The sequence below is a fragment of the Cryptomeria japonica genome, chromosome 9 (assembly GCF_030272615.1).
Source record: "Cryptomeria japonica chromosome 9, Sugi_1.0, whole genome shotgun sequence".
NCBI lineage: Eukaryota > Viridiplantae > Streptophyta > Pinopsida > Cupressales > Cupressaceae > Cryptomeria > Cryptomeria japonica.
The window spans coordinates 739,498,847-739,520,561 of NC_081413.1; positions in this window are offsets into that span (position 1 = coordinate 739,498,847).

Consider the following 21,715-nt stretch of genomic DNA (forward strand, 5'->3'; position numbering starts at 1 on the left):
TCATCATCCAAAATGTCTACAATGATCTCTTTTATATTGTAAAGCGGAAAATCGCGATCGAACCCTAGTTGCTCTCCCCTCTTCCAACTCCGAGGAGAGAGAAGGGAGGTTCACTAGGGTTGATGGTTTTCACTTAGGGGAGAGACTTTACATTCAAAAGAGGGGTTGAAACCCACAAGATCCAATCCCATGCAATGCAAGATTGGATGCTAAATGAGTTTCAAGGGTTAAGACAGCAAGGCTACCCTCTTTTGTAAAGAATGTGCATAGAGGAATTGAGCTAGAAATGCATAGAAAGTGATAAAGATTCGCTTATAAACTGAGTTAGGGATATAGTATGAAGCTGCGGACCTGGAATTAGCAGTAAAATGTCGATACGGCGCTGTCCTGCAAATTTGAGCAAAAGTTGTCGGGACGATGGCGCCCGGCACCACGGTCCTCCGAAAAATCCGCGAAACGAAGGGGGATCTGTTCGTCTCTGCACAAGGATTCCAGATCTTCAATTTCAGCCGCGTACCTGCAACCTACACATAGAAAGGTGAAGACGATTGGGGGGTTAGGGATTAGGGGTTTGCCTTTAGGTCAAACCCCGGTTTTGGAATTAACCAAGAAATGAGCAAGTGCTGTAAATGTAAATGACTGTAAAACAAGTACTAATACCTTGTTCTAAGGATGTTTGTATCCTTATGTGCAAAGGTTTAGATGTTGTATGTTGTATGTTGTAGTAGTATGTGATCTCCTCTTCAATGGTTGAATCCTTGTCTTGAATGCAACACTTAGCCTTGAATGGAGACTTGAAATGATCAATTGCTTGAAGGAATGCTTGAATGCTTGAATGCTTGAGTATAGTTTCCACGCCTTTTCCATCATGTCGAATGAAAGAGGAAAATGTAGTTTATATACTTGTCAATTAGGGCTAATAGACTGATTTTCTCGACCTTAGGCCGACCAGGGAAGATAATTTCCAATTTGCAAACAAAAAGACCCGAGACCCCTTAGGAGACCGAGCCCAAAATAGGACCCAGGGACCAGGGCACTGGGCACCATGGTCCTGGGGACCAGGGCGCTGGGCACCCTGGTCCTGAAGGACCAGGGCGCTGGGCGCTCTGGTCCCACCTCCCGGGACAGTAGGGTGCAAGGAGGTTCAGGCCAGGGTGCTTGAAAAATGCAGTTTTTAGTGTCATAATCAGGTTTCGGGGTCTCCATTCAGGTTGCATGTTGCGTCGCCATCATGAAGACCGAAATGCAGTCGAAATTGCAAGTGTCACAATTTTAGGATGCTACATATATATAAGAGTCATTTTACAATTTTCCAAGTCGGCTTACACATTTTTACAATAAGAAACAAAATATAATATAACAAAATCCTGTTGGCCTCTATGCCGGTATACTTCCTTTCTTTTGTGCCGGTACCGGTGTCTTGAGTGCCGGTGTAGAGTGTGATCTACTGATGCTGGTATAATGCCTTTTATGGTGCCATAATATTGCAAGGTTGCCATCAATGACAAAACCTTCAATCACATACAATGTCTCATTGGAGTCTGCATATGCCAACAATCTCCCCCTTTGGCATTGATGGCAACACTCATGAGAAATTTCAAAAAGTATCCAAAATTTGTAGTCCAAAAATGTTACCAAAAATGTGCGAGCTCCCCCTGAGCATACGATTCCTGTCCTATGATTTGAATTTTCTCATCCCACTACTCCCCCTTTGGCATCAATGACAAAGGTTGTCAAGATGTCAGTAGAGTTTGTGGTTTTAACCTTGTAGCTGGGTAGTTATAATTTGAAAAAGATCTCCCAAAATCAAGTTTATACTATCCATAAACTTCTTGCTATCCTTTATTGTTGTCTCTGTTCTCTTCACTGTACCGATGAGATGCTGCAAATGCTCTGCCGGTGTTATGTTTCCCTATATTAGTGCCTCAGAAATTTCCTTCCGCAAAGATGCTAGATAGTCCAATCTTGGACTTAGTTTAGATCTCAAATGTTTTGCCTTATTTATTATCCTTTCTTTCTCTCTTTCCAATTTAAGTAGTTCTTCCTCAAAATTTGTTATCTTCTCCTCAAAAATTGATAGTGTATCAGGTGAGTTGACAAAATTATCTGCAAGTTTATTGTTCTCTTCCTGTACCTTGCTCATTTTCTTGTCAATATCTACAGTCAAAAAGTTTGTTTTACAGGTATCTTTGTACAGATTTTTGTACTCTTTCAACAAATTACATAATTTTGGTAGAAGTGTGTCAAAATCTCTATTACACTTCTTTATTTGCTCATTAAAGAATTTCTATTTTTCAACTTCTACTTTATCCTTTATTGACTCTTCTTTTATTTTCTCAATGTTTTCTAAGATATATTTACACAGTGTATCCTATTGTCCTAAAGAATCTTTGTTATCTATATTACAGTTTGGAGCAATTACCAGTATTATCACATATCATAGTTTTATACATGGTTTTAATTTCCTCATCTCCTAACTCTTCAATGTTGCAGTGGATGTACATTCTGGGGTCTTCAACATATACAACTCCCTTAGGAAATTGAGAAAAAGCACCTAAGGTATCATCCTTCTTTGCTATCTCAGGAACTAAGTGAAATACGGGCCTAGGTCTTTTTATTACTTCAACAATAGTAGGGTTTGCTATATATTCAATTGCAGAGGTGGTTGCCATGATTAAATACCTTTTACTGCCTTAGGATGGATGATTGCTTGGAGTGTTCTTGCTTCTTGCTCAAAATGCCTTAGCTTGGAATCTTCGCGCTCTTCAAAAATTTGAAATCTTGGTGAAATGAAATGGAGCCAAAACCTTAATTTTATAGTGTCTTTTCGCCATCTACCACATTAATTGCATGCCGGTTAAGTATTCACTTAACATTGTTTGCCGGTAATAAGTAATTTCCAACTTATTATCTCTAACCGAGGGAATAATAGCACATGTATCAAATAGATTGTCAAACCCTCAAGGACATTTTCTTCAATTAGATGAAGAACTTCCTGCCGGTGGAGCACGACTCTATCCTTCTAGTGAAGCATCACTCTGTTCTGCTAGTGAAGTATTGGTTTGTTCTACTAATGGAGGAGTATTCCCAATATTTAGATCAGCTTTTCTAATCCATTGTTTTGAGAATTCTTGCTTAACCTCTTCAACTTTTTCTTTACCTTTCAAGCTAGAATTTTTGTTGTCTACCAGTGTTGCTTTACTTCTACAGAATTTAGCAATATGCCCAATCTTGTTACATGCATAACAAGCTATATTATTCTTCTGAATAGCTTTCCCATAACCTATGCCGGTTTGTGTTCTGCATTGATTAGATAAATGTCCAAATCTTCCACAAACATAACATCTCACTTTCATTCTACAGTTCTTAGAGTTGTGAACAACTTTGTTGCATTTAGAACATTGACTAGTGGGTGTGTTGATATTCTGATAATTTCTAGATCTACATTCATTTTCTCTATGACCATACTTATTATGGTTAAAACATTTACCATTGAATTTATAAGCATTAGGTTGTCTTACTGGTTTGTTGTGATCCTGAGTATTTGTAGTACTGGATCTTTCACCAACTTCAAAGCCAATTCTAGAAGTGTCACCTTTAGGTTTTTGATTCTTCAACAAGGTGCCAAGTTCCTCTAAGCTTTTCTTGAATTTTTCTTTATGTTGATTTGCAGTTCCTAGTTCTCTTTCTAAAACTTCTTTTTGTCTCATCAGTTCATTTGAGTCATTCTGAGTATGCATCAGATCTATCTTCAACATGTCATTTTCATAGCTAAGTCTTGTGTTCTCATTTGCTACATCACTTAGTCTTCTGGTCAATTCTTCTTCATTCTTCTTCCTATCCTCAATCTCTTTGCAAAATCTCATAGTCATATCTTGCATTTCATTTTTTGTTGTCACGATCTCTTGTTTCAACTTGTTTATCATATCATTAAGTGATTCGTTTTCATCATTCTCATTTTGCAATTTTTCACAAAGTTCTCTTCTCTTATTTCTTGCAACAATAAAATTTTATTGAAGTGCCTGAATGATGTCTTGAGCTTCTCTTAAATCATTTTCTAATTTGATATTTTTCAACTTTTCTGCATCATAGTCTGTAAGAGCTCCTTCCAGTTGCTTCATCAGATTTTCCATCTTTACCGGTGTCAAGATCTTCCTCAAACTTTTAGGCTTTTGAAAATAGAGGACCAAGCTCTGATACCAATTGTTAGGGATCCCACAAATACTGAGAGGGGGGGGGGTGAATTAGTATTTGACCGGTAATTAGAATTTCTTAATTTAAAACATGCAGAACATAATATAACAGTGTACTGGTATACAAGAAATAATGCAATAAACAGAATCAAGAACATCCACATGAAAAGCACACCATAACACAAGATGTTAATGAGGAAACCTGGTGTGGGAAAAACCTCGGTGGGATTTGTGACCCACAATATTCACTCACTGGCCAATAAGAGAATATTAATTACAATAAGGGCCTGCACATGCAGGAAGGTCAACTGCCTAGAGCTCACTACTCAATGGGAAGTCTCACTAACTTACAATAGGGATTATACAAATCCAATATCTTGTACTTCTTTACAATAGCATCTTCAATGCCAGATTCAGTACCGGTTCCTGCTTTGTTCTTTACATATACCCCTTGACCTATATTTCGCACAATAGGTCTGCCTAATATTTTCCTATATGCTTCTACTCATCATCCAAAATGTCTACAATGATCTCTTTTATATATAAGAGTCATTTTAAAATTTGCCAAGTCGGCTTACACATTTTTACAATAATAAACAAAATATAATATAACAAAATCTTGTCGGCCTCTGTGTCGATATACTTCCTTTCTTCTGTACCGGTGCCGGTGTCCTGAGTACTGGTGTAGAGTGTGATCTGCTGATGCCGGTATAATGCCTTTGCTGGTGCCATAAGATTGCAAGGTTGCCATCAATGACAAAACCTTCAATCACATACAATGTCTCATTGGAGTGTCCATATGCCAACATTAACAACTTGAGGAGATTCTATGGCAACTAACTATTTCAGGAAGGACAGTCTGAAACTTGATGGAACTAACTATGGTATATGGAAGATCAGAATGGAGACACATCTGAATAGCATTGGAAGAGACATATGGGATGTTACAAAGAATGGTTATGTTGGTCCTACATAGAGTCAACCTAATCCACCAAACTTGGCTAAAGATCAGGAGAATGATTGCAAAGCAAGAGAAGCACTTTTGAGCGCATTGTCAGATCAACAAATCATGGGATTATTAGAATGATCTACTGCTAAAGCTATTTGGGATAAATTGGAGACATTGAATGAAGGTGATACCACTATCAAAATTGCAAACTTGGAATGCTTTTGGGTCAGGTATGAAAATCTAAAAATGGAATAAGATGAAAGAATTTCTGCTTTTATGGAAAAAGTTAATGAAATTGTTTTGGGTATACAATGTTGTGGAGGATCCTTAAGTGAAGATGAGATAGTTTCTAAAGTTTTAAGAGAATTTCCACTGACATACAAAATTAAAGTAACTGCTATTAATGAATTAAGAACAATGCATAATACATTAGTATCTAGAGATACCTTGGTTGGAAAACTTTCAACTTTTGAGCTTGAGGAATTTGGTCCTGTTGCTACAATTAAGACATATTTATCTTTCAAAGCATCATCATCATCTGCAACATCATCATCATCTAAGAAATATGATTGAAAAACACTTTATGCAAGAGAACTTGAAGACATCAGGAAGGAGAATGAAGAATTGGAAGAACTTGAAGCACTATTTGCAAGGAAAATGCCTAAAGGTTCAGTTGGAAGTAAGTATGAAGGTAAAGCACCATTTAAATGTTTTAACTGCAATAAAATTGGTCATATGGCATCTAGATGTCTTGATAGACATGCAAGATTGAGAGAAGAAGCTAAAAGAACATATAAGCCTAACCCTGAATATCAGAGATACAAATTTAAGAAGAATAGAGACAAATCGTGTTACTATGCTGATGAAGGAGTTACTGATGATTCTGATGAGGAACCGATAGACAATGGATGGGATTTTGTTTCAATAACATAAGATCAACTGACATGTACTATACAACTAGTAGAGCAAGCCCTGGCAGCTAAAATTGAAGAAAAGTATGAATGGATCATTGATTCCGGATGTTCACATGATATGACTAGTGATAAAAGTAAATTCTTAACTTTTCAGGAATACAATGGAGGTCTAGTAAGATTTGGGGATGATAAAGCTTGTTTGATCAGAGGAAAAGACACTATATCTTTTGATGGTAAGCACAATACTGAGAATGTTTATTATGTTGAAGGTTTGAAGCATAATCTTTTGAGTGTTGGTCAATTAGTTGAAAAAGGATTTCAGTTACAATTCAAGAATGGTAAATGCAAAATCATGAATAGAACTGGTTTGGAAATTGCAACCGATAATCAAACTAGAGGTAATATCTTTCACTTGAATAACAAGAGAAGACATGCTTGGTTGCACATATTAATGAAAGTTGGTTATGGGATAAGAGACTTTGTCATGTGAATTTTGATTGCATTGTAAAGATCAATGCAACTAAGGCAGTAAGGGATTTACCTAAGATTGTAAAACCTCACAATACGATATGTAAGGAATGCCAACTTGGAAAGCAAGTTAGAACAACTTTCAAGAGTATTCCAGAGAAATCCAATAATGTTCTTGATTTAATTCATACTGACTTATGTGTTCCGACATCATCAGAGAATTCCACAGTGACTGAACAACAACTACAAGTGAATACACCCAGGTATGTAAGATTGAATCACTCTGAAAGTCAGATAATTGCGAATAAGTATCAAGGAGTTATGACAAGAGGAAGACTGGAAAATGAAGAGGTATGTTTAATTTATCAAATTGAACCAGCATCAGTTAATGAGGCATGTGAAGATGAACATTGGATTAAGGCTATGGAAGATGAATTGGAACAAATTGAAAAGAATAACACATGGACATTGGTTCCCCGACCTAAAAACAAAAATGTAATTGGAACTAAATGGGTATTCAGAAATAAACTTAATGAAGATGGTAAGGTCATCAGAAACAAAGCAAGATTAGCGTGTAAGGGATATTCGCAGAAAGAGGGAATTGATTACAATGAAACCTTTGCACCAGTAGCTAGAATTGAGGCAGTTAGACTATTCCTAGCATTTGCAGCACACAAGAACTATAAAGTATATCAAATGGATGTTAAATGTGCATTTCTGAATGGTGATCTTTAAGAGGAAGTTTACATTGAATAACCTGATAGATTTTCTTTGACAAATGACAGATATGGTTTGCAAGTTGAGAAAAGCTTTATATGGATTGAAGCAAGCTCCTAGAGCTTGGTATGCTAGATTGGACAAATATCTTTTGAAGCTTGGTTACACTAAAGGTAATGCTAACAACAACTTATATTTCAAAGTGACTAATGATGAAATCTTGGTTATTGAAGTTTTTGTTGATGATATAATTTTTGGAGGAGAAGGTGGATTATGTAAAGACTTTTCTAATAAGATGCAGGAAGAATTTGAAATGTCTATGATTGGGGAGATAAAATTTTTTTTAGGATTGTAGATTTCACAGACTGATAAAGGTATATTCATATGTAAATCAAAGTACTTGAAGGAACTACTAAAGAAATTTGGTATGGAAAACTCTAAACTGGTAAGTACTCTTATGACTACAACTGACAAACTATCATTGAAGGATGATTCAACACTTGTTAATCCGACAAGATATAAATCTATGATTGGAGGTTTACTGTATTTGACACAAACAAGACCTGATATTATGAATGCAGTATGTATTGTTTCAAGATTTCAGAGTAATCCTAAGGAAAATCATGAATCAGTAGTAAAAAGGATTTTCTGTTATCCACAAGGCACAACAAATCTTGGTTTATGGTATCCTAAAGATGAAAATTTTGATTTATGTGCATACACCGATGCGAATTGGGCAAGAGATATAGATGATAAAAAGAGCACCACCGATGGAGCATTCTTTCTTGGTAGCAGATTGATTTCATGGTTGAGCAAGAATTAGAGTTGTACATCATTATCAATAGTAGAATCAGAATATGTTGCAGCATCAACTAATTGTCCTCAGGAATGGAGTGCGGTCAGATCCAGAATTCAAATTTGAGTGGGAGTTTTGGTTTAGCATCGGGACAGCATGAGGCAGATGACTCAGAGATTCTTGCAGATGAAAGGGGCTCAGATAGTAAGGATCTCGATGCTCCCTTGGATTTGGGGGACCCAGGGGGAGGACCAAGACCACGTGAAGAGCGGCTAGCAGATGAGAGCGAGAACGGGAAAGTTCAAACTTCAAAAACAGAAGAAGACAACTTAGAAGGAGCTCAAGGACAACAAGCGAATAGTGGTTCAGAGAACACGATGGAAGGAAAAGATCATCTGGAAAAGGTTCTTTCGTCGACCCCTAAGGATCTTAAGGGGGGACCCAGTTTGAATGGACATACACGTAAGTGGTTCTCTCTATTTGGGGTTAAACCCAAAGGTAAGTCTTGATCACCTCCTGTTAAAAACACCTTGAATGTGTCTCAAGGCAAGTTTGCTATCATTGTTCTAGACCAAATCATAGACCAAAACATTGCTAGAATGGAAAATACTTTGATCGGTAATTTTTTTGGGTCTAGACCTAATATAGAGATCGTTTGTGGATTTGTCAAAAAAAAGTGGAATTTGAAAGGTCAGGTTGATGTGGTGCAATGAACAAAGGTTGTCTATCCTTTTCTTTTTCTTGTGATGAGGATAGAAGAAACATTCTCTGTAGTGGGTCATGGGAAATAGGAAAACACATCATGTACATCCAAAAGTGGTACCCTAATGTGGCAAAAGGAAATGATTTTTTGGTCTAAGTCCCGGTGTGGGTTAAACTCCCTGGGCTTCCAATGGAATTCTGGGAGGAAGATGTTTTTGCAGGAATAGCCAACACCTTCGGGGAGCTTATAGCTATTGACCAGGTCACGACATCCAGAAGAAGGTTGATTTATGCAAGGATTTATGTTGGAGTTGGACCTGACAGGAACATGCCAGAGGAAATAGAGATAGAATCTAAACTAGGGAAGTGGAGGCAGAATATTGTTTATGAAACAATCCCTTTTGCCTGCTTTCACTGTAAAAAAGTTGGACATTGGGCTAAAAAATGCCCAAGTATTGAGGGTAAACCCTACCTCCAAACTAAGGTTTGGAAAAAAGTGGATAGGCCTCTAAAAGCCTTGGAGTCCAATAACCTAGATCAGGAGAAACAATCTCAGATTGGATAGATGGAAGAAGAACTCACCAGTGAAGTGGGAAATGAACTAAAGAAAGTAGATAGCGTAAAAATAGATCATTAGGAGTTGGAGCTGAGTGATAAGGATTCAAAGCATGGAAAAAAAGACAATAATCAGAAAGAGGAACTGGAAGAGGATAAGACAGAGTTAGTCTCAGATAAATGTGAGAGTAAAGGAGATAAAAAGCCCACAGATAACAAAGAGGAAGGAGATAGTTTTAACCTCGTTTCAAACTCTCAAGATCTAGATAAAGAATTAGACTGGTTCCAGGAGGCCCAACTTGATAACATCCTGGGCCAAGGGCTATCGGAAATCTCATTAGCTTCCCCAGCAAAAGTAAAGCTGGCCTTTTCAGAGGAACAAGATCCAAAATGGGGAGATGAGGAAGACATCAAAAAGGAACTGGGGAAGAATTAAACAAAGCAGGAGGAAGAAGAAGCAGAAGAGGACAAAATAAAGAACAAGCCAAAAAAAAAGAATAACAATAACCTCATCAATAGTACGTTGACTAGAAACACCAGAAGCAGGCTTGGGGATGTGGGAGCGCAACACACTTCTCTAGGAAGACATTCAAATGCCAAAAAGAGATCAATGGAAACAAGCAAGAATATAGTAGATGGTACCCAAAGAACCATCTTTGAGGCAGGTATTTCTAAAAATCCATGAAAATCATCTCTTGGAATATTTGAGGACTGAACAACCCTCATAAACATGATTTAGTTAAAAGTATGATTAGACATAAAAATGTTGATATTTTTTTGATTCAAGAAAATAAGATGACAAAAGATAAAGTTGAAAGCCTGAATATGTTCAAAAATGGAGGAGTCAGTGGAGGGAGTTCAAAAGGTGCATCGGGAGGAATTGTTACCTTCTGGAACAAAAACAATGTAGAAGGTGAGGTGCTGATTCAGGACAACAACTTGGCCATCATTAGATTTAAGCACCTTAAGAATTGCACCACTTGGGTCCTAACTAAATTATATGCTCCTAACACTAAGACTGGTAGAAGTGAGATGTGGAGAAACCTTATTGGGTTAAGAAGCAGGTTTGCTAAGGACAGCTAGATAATTATGGGAGATTTCAATACCGCCTTGAAGAAAAATGAGAAAAAGGGAGGGAGTCAAGCTAATCTGGACAATAGATTGGACTTGATGGATTTTATAAATAATAATGCCATTCATGACCTAGAGCTACAAGGAGTCAAATACACTTGGACTAATAGAAGAAGTGGTGAGAATTTGATCCAGGTTAGACTTGATAGAGCTCTCCTTTCCTTAGATTGGTTTAACCTTCATGACTACTCTTTATCTTCTCACATAAGGGTAGGATCATATCATTACCCAATAACCTTTACGGCTGAAGCAAAGAATAGAAGGAGACATTTCCCTTATAGATTTGAAAAGATGTGGACTAGGCACCTGGATCTGGAAAGTAAGATTAAGGACTGGTGGTAGGTCAGTATTGAAGGAAACGCCATGTACAAAGTGATGAATACTAAGAGGGGGGGGTGAATTAGTATGCCAAAAAACTCTATACTTAAACACTTTAACAATCTGAAGATAAACTGGTAAAACAGTTTAACAGATAGACCGATTATCACACATGCAAACCAAAATGCAAATAAAGCATTAACCCACAAAAGCAATACAACCATAACACAAGATATTTGACATGGAAACCCAAATGGGAAAAACCACGGTGAGATGGAACTCACAAGTCACTATCTATAGAATAGAAACCAGACCGGTTAAGGTCTTACAATGTTCTTCACCAGAACAGATCTTGTTAGGAATCTCAATCTCTGTTAAGAGATAAGTCCGATTAAAGACTACCTTGTTAGAGGATTTTAGAATCACAGAAGTGAACCACCTTGTTAGAGGATTTTACAATAGGCTATTGGGCCTACCCAGTTAAGGGCTACATACTTGTCAAGGATGTGAGTAATCAACAAGTGTTTGATCTATCTAATAGCACAAACTGCTTGGTTAGATCCAATATAGCTCACTGCTAATGCATTCTAGCATTACTTTAGTCTTCTCTATCTCTCTCTCAATTACAACTTGATCTTCTCAGATAAGATCGCTCTTACAACAACTCAACAACCACCTTAAACCCTAGTCACAACATAAACCCTTTCAGCGACAACCTAAAACCCTAGACATGAAGTCCTTTTAAAGGAATTTGATTTCATGTCAGTCCAATAGGATTACATTACAATTTCCTAGGTTCAATGAATCTAGACATACTCAGTAACACGACACAAAAAGCACCATCAATCAATTGGTGGATTGGTAACTCATCACAAAATGCCGGTTGGTAACTCATCACAGAGTATTACCAGTTCATACAAAATACTGGTTGCCGGTTTGACATAAATGAAGACTGGTAAGTATGTGTTATACCGCTTTGCTTCCTCATACCGCTTGAGATCTACGAAACGCTTGGGGTCGACATGCCACTTTAGATTGAGAAACACATTCTGCAAAATCACCAATAGTCTAAAGACTAGAATACAACATACCGGTTAGAACAAATACCAATTGAGCTCTAGCTCATACATAAAAAGGGGCTCTCAATACAAGTGTGTGTCCATCAATGACAATCACAACATAAACATAAAAAATGCCAACACAAAGTGGTCAAAAAGCTGAAGATTGTTAAAGATAATATTAAGAAGTGGAATAAGGAATGCTTTGGGAATATCTTTACCTCAAAAGATACAACCCTCCTAAAGCTCAAGGAAATCCAAGATGAGATACAGAATAATGGTTACACTAATACGTCTAGAGATACTGAAGATGCTATTCTTATGAGATATCATGATATTATAGCTAAAGAGGAAACCTACTGGAAACAAAGATCAAGAAATGCCTGGTTGAAGGAAGGGGATAGGAACACTAAATAATTCCATATGTCCACATTAAGACATAAGGCCATTAACAAAATTGTTCAGATTAAAGTGAATGGCAGATGTGTTGTAGAAGATGATTCCATGAGCAGGGCTGCTATGGACTTTTTCTCCAATTTACTTGCTAAGGATCAGAATTTGGATATACAAGCCCAAAGGGACCTCCTGGATAGTATACCTACCATTTTAGGGGATGATCAAAATTATCAACTGACTGCCATCCATTCCCATGATGAAATTCTGATAGCTGTCAACTCCTTTGAGGGCAACAAGGCCCCAGGTCCGGATGACTTTCCCATGTTCTTATTTCAAATGTACTGGCATATTATTGGAGATGATGTAACCAGAGCTATGAAAGAGTTTTTTGGTGCTAATTTTTTTTTGAAAGAAGTTAATGGTACTTTTATTTCTCTTATCCCCAAAAAGATGGGGGCTGACTCAATGGATCTCTTTAGACCTATTAGTCTATGCAACTCTCTTTATAAGATAATCTCCAAGGTTCTTACCACTAGATTCTTAAGTTGCTCCCATCCATCATTTTGCCTCAGCAAAGCGGTTTTGTCCAGGTAGACAAATTTTGGATTCAATCATCTCTGTCCATGAAAATATCCACTCTTTGTCTTTCTCTAAAAAATAAGGTTTTTTTTTTGAAGCTTGACCTCTCTAAAGCCTATGATAGAGTGGATTGGGATTTTATGATGGATGTTCTCTCTGATTTTGGCTTCAGCTCTAGAAGTGTTAGCCTTATCAGGCAACTTGTCTCTTTGGCTTCTTTCTCTATTATAATGAATGGATATCCTTCTCCTTTCTTTAAAGCTTCTAGAGGTCTCCGGCAGGGGGACCCTCTATCCCCAGTTATATTTATCATTATGGCAGAATGTCTGGGGAGATGTATTGGAAAGCTAGTTGAGAAAAGGGAGTTTTGTGGTTTGAACCCTTCTTCGGTGGATCAAATATGTTCCCATCAACAGTTTGTTGATGACTCTATAATAATGGGGAAAGCTACAGTGAAGGATTCTAGAAGATTAAAAAAGGCATTGGATAACTATGGAGATGCCACTGGTCAACTTATAAACTAGTCTAAAAGATTTGTTATTTTATCAATACCCTGGAGAGGAGGATCAAAATCAGTAATATTCTGGGTTGTCAAATTGGTAGTCTGCCTGCTTCTTACTTGGGGATCCCCTTATGCCATGATCCTTCGGATACTTTTTGGGGAGCCTTGGTGGATAAATTCCACAAGAAGCTATTTGGCTTGAAGGGTGCTCTTCTTAGTCAAGCAAGTAAGGTTCAACTGCTGAAATCCACTCTTCAAAGTATTCCTCTACGCCATTAGTCTGTTTAGGATTCCTGCTAAGTATGTGGAGGCCATTGAAAAGATTCAGAGATCTTTTTTATGGACAGGGGTTGAGGAGAAGAAGAGAATGAATTTGATTGCATGGGAGGAGGTCTACAAGCCTATAAATAAAGGAGGTCTGAGCCTTAGAAGAATAAGAGACATAAATGAGTTCCTTATGGCCAAGTAGATTTGGAGATGATATAGAAATCAAGGAGAATGGGAAACGATATGGGATAACAAATATAAAAGTCAATGTCCGACACTTCAAAGCTTCCTCAAAGCAGAGATTATCCCAATTGGATCCAATATTTGGAAAAATGTCTCTAGAACAAGAGACTTAATTGCCAAAGGTGCAAAATGGAAATTGGGGAAAGGGAATCTTATCCAGTTTTGGGATAACCCTTGGCTTCTGGAGATCCCTTTGAATGAAAACCCTGAGTGGAACAGTTTTCAGAACCAATGCAAGGAAACATTTGGAACCAAGGTGGAGGATTACTGGAAAGATAGACAATGGAAGGACTTATCTCAGGTGGACCAGTCTTTGGGTAGTCTGAATAAAGTCATGAACTCTATGGTGAGGGTTGAAGAAGAAGACCATTTAATTTGGAAATTCACAACTAGTGGTACTTTTACTGTGGCTTCTCTGTATCATTAATAGTTTTACAACATGGAAAGCCCATGCTGGGCTAAAGCATGGGTGAAAGGCCTCACCCCTAAGATAAATATTTTCTTCTGGACAACCCTTCAAGATAAAATTCTTACTACTGAGAATATCAGAAAAAGAGGTATTATTATGCCTAGTTTTTGTATTCTTTGTAAGCAGAATGAGGAGACTATAAATCATATGCTCTTTCATTACCCTTTCTCTGCTGATGTTTGGGGAAATTGTCTGGATCACTTCAAAGTCAGTTGGGGTTTCCCCAAGTTGATTCAGGAGATTTTCAATTATTGGCATCATCCTTCAAGAAATAAATCCACAACCTTATTATGGAAAATTGTTTTACCTCACATGTGTTGGGGCATATGGAAAGAGAGAAATGATAGAGTTTTCAGAGAAAAGACTACTAAGGCTAAAATTGTGTTTGAAAAAATAAGAAGTATAGTGAAAAATATGAATATCATAGGCGGTATTGATAATCCTCAAGATAAGGATGATCAATTTATCTACAAAAAGTGGAGATTAAAGGGCCAAGAGTGCTTTTAGATCAACCCTAGAGAGGGTATGATATGGATCAGTCCGCCCAAGGGATGGATGAAAATCAAATTTGATGTGGCCTCAAAGGGTAACCCAGGTGTTGCAGGATGTGGAGTGGTCCTAAGGGACAAATGGGGAATATGCAAAATCATAAAATGTATTCCCATAGGAAATTAGACTAATCATGTTGCTGAAGCCATGGCGGCTTACCATGGGATGATCCTTGCCAAGGAAGCTAAATGCACTAAAGTTTGGTGTGAAGGAGACTCTTTAAACATAATCAATTGTTTAAATATGAAATTCCAGCCTTCTTGGTCAATTAGTAATGCTATTAAAGCAACTAGGAAAATCAGTGAAGAATTTGAAATGTGTGTTTTTACACGTGTATAGGGAGGCCAACTCCTGCGCTGATTGGGCAGCCAACCTGGCTTGCCAATCGGGAGACATCATTACTAATTATGGTGAAATGGAAATTGCAAGTGATATGAAATCCTTGCTTAATCAGGATCAGAGCCAGACAAGACAACGTGGTACTTTTAATCATTATTTCTAATGCCCCTTCCACCCTTTTTGATGTGGGGTTTTATTGAAGATAATGAGCATTTATATAGGTGTCTTATCATTATTATCTGGCACAAATTCTGGGCGTTCTTACAGAGTAACCATAGAAACTAGAGGAGAGGTTATCAAATTGAGAGAAGGGATTGCAAGGAAGGTGTTGGAAAAATGGGAGGTAACAAGAAAAGATTTGAACCTACTTCCTGCTCTAACTGGAGAAAGAACAAAGAAGTCTGGGATATCCTTCAACATGGGGATCTGAATGTTTTCATGGAGAGGCTAAGTGGGAAAGACCCCACAATCACTAGCTATTTCATCAAGGACTGGAAAAATGGCAAAATCCTTATCGGATCCTAGATGATGAATGTTGATGAAGAGGTCATTGCCGAGGCCACGAGGATGACTACTGAGGGAATGAAATTTTACAGGGACTGAGGCATATTAGATAAAGCAGCAGATAAGTTTCCTATCATGGACGAAGAGAGGAGAAAGATGATTAAAATCGACAACTCCTACCATGCTCCAAAGAGAATTTACAGGCCATGGAGATTTGTTTTATTCGCTTCTATTGCATACATTACCTTAGATGGTAGGTTTACCAGAGCCTACGGGCATCATTTTGTTTTGCTCAACCACTTCCGTCGTGGGGAAAAGGTGAGCCTACCCTATTACCTAGCATGCTCAATGGATCATACTGTAAAGGAGGTTCAGAAGGACCCTAAAGGCAACCATGCCCTCCACCAGGGGCTTATGGCCCTGGTTTATAAAATGCTTAAGGGGAAGTGCATTGAAAAGCCTATTAAAGGCAAAAATGCAAGAGATGAGACAATGAAGAGTGAAGCTAGTGGATTTAACTTTGAATCGAAGACCGAGGGAGAATCAGAAGAAACTAACAAAAAAGGGAAGAATAGGGCCAAGAAGAGAAGGATTATTGTGGAATCAGAAATGTCGGATTCTGAAACCGAATCCTTTGAGAAAAAAATTGTTAAAAAAAAGAAAGGGAAAGCTACTGGAAGGCAGACTCAGAGGAAGAATACTAAAAAGGGTAACAATTCAGACATCAACCATATTCTAGTTGATTCTGAGGAGGAGACTGAAGAAAACAAGAAGGTTGAGGGTCAGGATAAAGAAGGGGAGGGGTAACCCGGTGATGGGCAATATTGAGGTCATGAATACCACAAGTCTGCAAAGGAGGATAAAGGGGATAAAAGTGGCAGTGGTGACAATGATACTGTTAAAGCCTTCTGTGAGACCATCGCTGCCATGGTGAAGGATATCAATAGTTTGAAAACAAATATGCAGGCTATCACAAGAGTTACGGTTGGTGACAAGCACCTGGTTGAACATGTTAAAGAATTGGTTGCCATTATGCATAATGCGGAAGCTATTGAATGTATGGCTGGAAAAATCATAGCCACGGAAAAAAAGGTCAATGAGATGGGAGATAGAAAGGAAATGGAAAATAAAATGAATGACTTTGGCAGCAGAATTGACAAGTTGGAACTCAACGTCAAGAAGATTGTAGACCAAAATTTCCAAATCCTCAAATCGTCGGTGGACAACATGAACATCCTTATCAACAGATTTGAGAACAATGCTGAAAAGGATGGTGATAAAGAGAAGCTGGACAAGAAGGGTCATGAAAGGAGGACCAGAGCTAACACAAAGATCAAGGGCAACATCAAAGGTCGTGAGCTGCAGGAACTAAAGACCTTAGCGAACAACATGAAACAAATGGTTGTTCATGCTAAGGAAATTATGAATAGTATTTAGGTCTCTGTTGGTGTCCTAGGTTCTATCTTTTTGCTGTCTCTATGCTTTCCTTTTGCTGTCTATTCTGGGTTTTTAATGATATGTTATGTTAGTTGATCCCTTTCGGTGGGATCATTTTGTCTTTTTGAAGTGATCAGGCACTTTTTTCTAGCAGTTTTGTTCTCCTGGCTTGTACAAGGTTCGAGTACCTTTCAAATACCTACTTTTACTTAATCAAAAATAATTGTCCTTGGGTATTTTGGATTAAACAAATGTTGAAGGACATAAAGGTAGAATGCAAAGAACCTATAATTATTTACTGTGATAATATGGCAGCAATTGATATATCTAACAATCCAGTATTTCACTCTGAAACTAAACATGTTTCTATCAAATTCAATTTTCTAAAAGAGAATGTTGAAGCAAAAGAAGTGAAACTAGTTTATGTGAATACTAAAGAGCAAATTGCAGATATCTTTACTAAGCCTTTGCCTAAGGAAAATTTTGAATATCTCAAAGAGCAGCTTGGGGTTATACCCTCACCGGTAGAGACTTAGACAGTTGGAGAATGGCATCAGACCAACAAAATTTATAGAGAAACCTTTTTTCAGCTTTGATGGAGGAGAGCTACTTCTCAGGGGGAGTAGTTGGTATTTGTAATTAGTTCTATGAACTGGTTGTATCTAGTTTTTGTATTTCTTTGGCATTTGATGTCAAAGGGGGAGAGATATCTATGAAAAAACACATTATCTTTTGGGGAGAGATTACTCATTGGGGGAGAGATATTCTGTATTTTGATTTCTGGTAATTGATCTCTTTGGGAGATTGTTGGTTTTTGGTTTATTGGCATTTTTGCTTTGGCACTTAGATGGTTTTTCCATCTTGTGTTGCCATCAATGCCAAAGGGGGAGATTGTTGGTATTATGGATGTGCTGCATTGGTTTTGTCATTGATGTCAACACTTGTCAACACTTATCAGCACTTATCCTTCTGGAGATCTTTGGTTATGTTCATTGGCATGTTCAGTGACTTATGCATAGTCACCGGTATCTGGTTCACTGGTAGGTTATATTGTTCACCGGCATAGAGGATGACTTGTTATCATCTGGAGATTACTTGGTTATGTTGAAGACATGGTTTGGACACTTGGTTTTGGTGATTTGGTTATTGGTCTAATCAAGTTGGCATATTTGTTGTTACCAGAAAATTAGTCTAGGTTATGGACCGACATGTGTTATCTATTCTAGATCAGCACGACACGTTATAGAGATGATTTATTGATTGGTTATTATTGTAAATGCATTGAGCCGACATGATGCATCACATATTGATTCATTTATAATTTATTTAATTGTAATATTCTTAGTGAGCCAACCTACACATTTGGTCTTAGGTTTTATTGTGAGATTAACATGATGAGATAATGAATAGAATATAAGATAAGGTTGTAATAAGGTATATGCAAATATAAACAGAGCTACTCACGCAGACATCATTTGAAGATTCAAGGAAGGTATGAAGGAGATAATCTGAGCCTAACTGGTACTGAATCGAGCATATGAAGATGCTATTTTGAGGAGTACATTATCTAGGATTTAATCATCCTATTGTAGTTAGTGTGACTCTCATTTTGTGATTGAGTAGTGAGCTCTAGGCAGTTGGCCTTTCTACATGTCCAGACCCCATTTGTACACACATACTATCTATAGTAGTATCATCTGATTGTAGGTAAGGTTTCCTATCGTGGTTTTTCCCCTTACAGGGTTTCCACATACAAATATATGTGTTATGTGTTGTGGGTGTTATTTCTCTTTCTGTTTCATGCATTAAACTTTACCGGTATTGTTATTAACTGTTAAACTGTCAACCAACATTAAGTTTGTTGGTATTTTGGTATGGTTTTGTCATTGATGTCAACACCTACTAAACACTTATCAACTATGGCACTTTGGAGAATCAACAACATTCACCGGCAAGCAAGTGACTCATGCACAATCACCGGTATCTGGTACACCGGCAAGATATAATGATCACCGACACTTGGAATGATATGGAAAACACTTGATTATGTCGAAGACATCATGTGGACACTTTGTCTTGGAGTTTTGTTTATTCGTATATTAGCATTTGCATATTTGTTGTTACCGACAAATAGGTCCAGGTTACACCGATAGGTTTATCTTTTCCAGATCAGCATGGCATGCTATGGAGATGACTTATTATTGTTGTAAATGCATTAAGCCGACATATTGAATCAGTTATTGCATTGGGTATTAATTGATATGTAAATTAGTTTTATTGTAATATCTTGTAGAGCCGACCTACTAAAATTGGTCTTAGGGTATAGTATAAATGTAAGATCTTATTTGTAAGATCAAATGTGGGTAATGCAAAAAAGGATTGTGTGAAGGCATATGCGAGAATAAGCAGAGCTATACATGTAGACATCATTTGAAGATTGAAGGAGGGTTTTTGTGAAGATAATCAGAACTACACCGGTACTGAATCCAGCATATGAAGATGTTATTTTGAGCAGTACATTCTTATTGGATTTAACCATCCAACTGTAGTCAGTGTGACTCCTATTTGTGATTGAGCAGTGAGCTCTAGGCGCTTGGCCTTTCTGCATGTGCAGACCCCATTTGTATACACTTACTATTTGCGGTAGTATCATCTGATTGTGGGTAAGGTTTCCCACCGTGGTTTTTCCCCTTACAGGGATTCCATGTACAAATATTGGTGTTATGTGTTGTGAATGACTTTGTCTTTATGTTTCATGCATTAATCCTTACCGGTATTGTAATTAACTGTTAAAACTGTCTACTAGCATATTGGACTGGTTTACCAGTATGAAGCATTAAGTTGGTTAAGTTGTTCTTGGTTTGAATTTATTTGACAACTGATTCACCCCCCCCCCCTCTCAGTTGTCTTCGGGACCTAACAAAGTTTGGTTTACCGATATTATGCATCAAGTTTGATTAAGTTATATTTGGGTTGAAATTAATAGACAACTGATTCACCCCCCTCTCAGTTGCCTCCGATCCTATCAGAGTAACCTTATCTCCTTTATATAATATCACAAACAATTGCCTATAGAAAATGAAATAACTCACATCACATATGCGAAGGAAAACAACTGATTGTATTAAAGGTTCAAAAATAGTATAGTATCATGCCAGAGTCTCTATTATATTTCTTCTCACTCTCACATCTATATTTTTTTAACCACTTATATATGTGGTTGAATGGGCACAATACCCCTTTTGGGCTGAAAAGTCACCATTTTACATTAAAATTAACAAAACCCTTTGAAATTAATATGCAAACTAGTTAGTCAATAACCTTGCTTTAAGCTATCTTTTAGGTTTTTGTTTGGTCAATAGCCTTAAGCTTCAGATATGAATCTGACATTTTTTGTGGTGGTAGGAAACATCCACTTATAAAATGGGTCTTCATCAGAGTTGATATTGGAATACATTTTCATTCCAAGTCGACATCTTCTTTCATGCAGGTCGAAATAACAAACTTTTCAGCCTTCTTACGGTCTTTGGTATGGTCTATAACCAAAAACACATTGTACAGATCTAATATTTTTATAGGAGCTTGGAATCTTGATTTTATGAAATGGGTATTTCTTATATTTGAATGTTTCATTCATTTTGATTCTTTGTTTATATCATCTTTTCTACATATCAAAAACACTAGTCTTTCATGGGTCCATTGGAATTAATTTATTCATATCCTCCTTTACTCTAGTTGTTCAAATCATTAATCATCCATTATGTGTCATTTCCATGAAGTGACCACCATTTTTAATAGTAGGGTGCTTGAAATTATTTGGAAATTTGAAGCCCCAACAGTGGCTCTATTTAGGGATGTATGCCCCTTGTGGGCATAGCAAAAATCCAGTTTTCTCTGGTAGTTTAGACCATTTCCAATCACCTTCCTTCTGTAGATTATGTTAAAACTGCATCTGGTGGCCCCAAGGCCCCCATAATTGAGTACTAATTTGCTCCTAGATCAAACACCTGATTTTCATCATGTGACAATATATCAATTCTGAAAACACCACTTGTATGTAGTGCATTATTCTTGTTCATTACACTATCAACATCCCATATTTTGAAATTGTCTATGCTGAAAGTTTTTGTTATAAGGTGATATACTATCTCTACATGCATTCAATGTTCTTCCCCCTTTATTTTATCGTCAAGTGAAATTGTCTTAACAGTATCACCATTAGGCCTAAAAAAAAATTGCTTTCCTCCTTCAGTCCCAATCCATAATGTGCTTTGTTGTCACCATGAACATTTTGGGAATTACCCTTGGGTGGGGTTATTTCTATGTGATGATCATGTAGAACACCTTTATCTTATTTACCTTCTTCTTGAAATTCCTTTTCTTCTATGGTATTGTCCATACTGTCAGAACATCCTTCTTCTTCATATAGTGGATTTGGGAATATATAGAAGTCTCTATCAGGTATACTATGGCAGTATATCATCTCATCATCTCTATTTATATCATCATAGAGAGGATTTGTATAAATTTTAAAATTATCTTCACATATATAAGTCCCTTTAACCTGTACGTCATCATATATTTTCTCTTTGTAGGGGAACTCATCATGTGAAGCCTTTTCCGAACTAC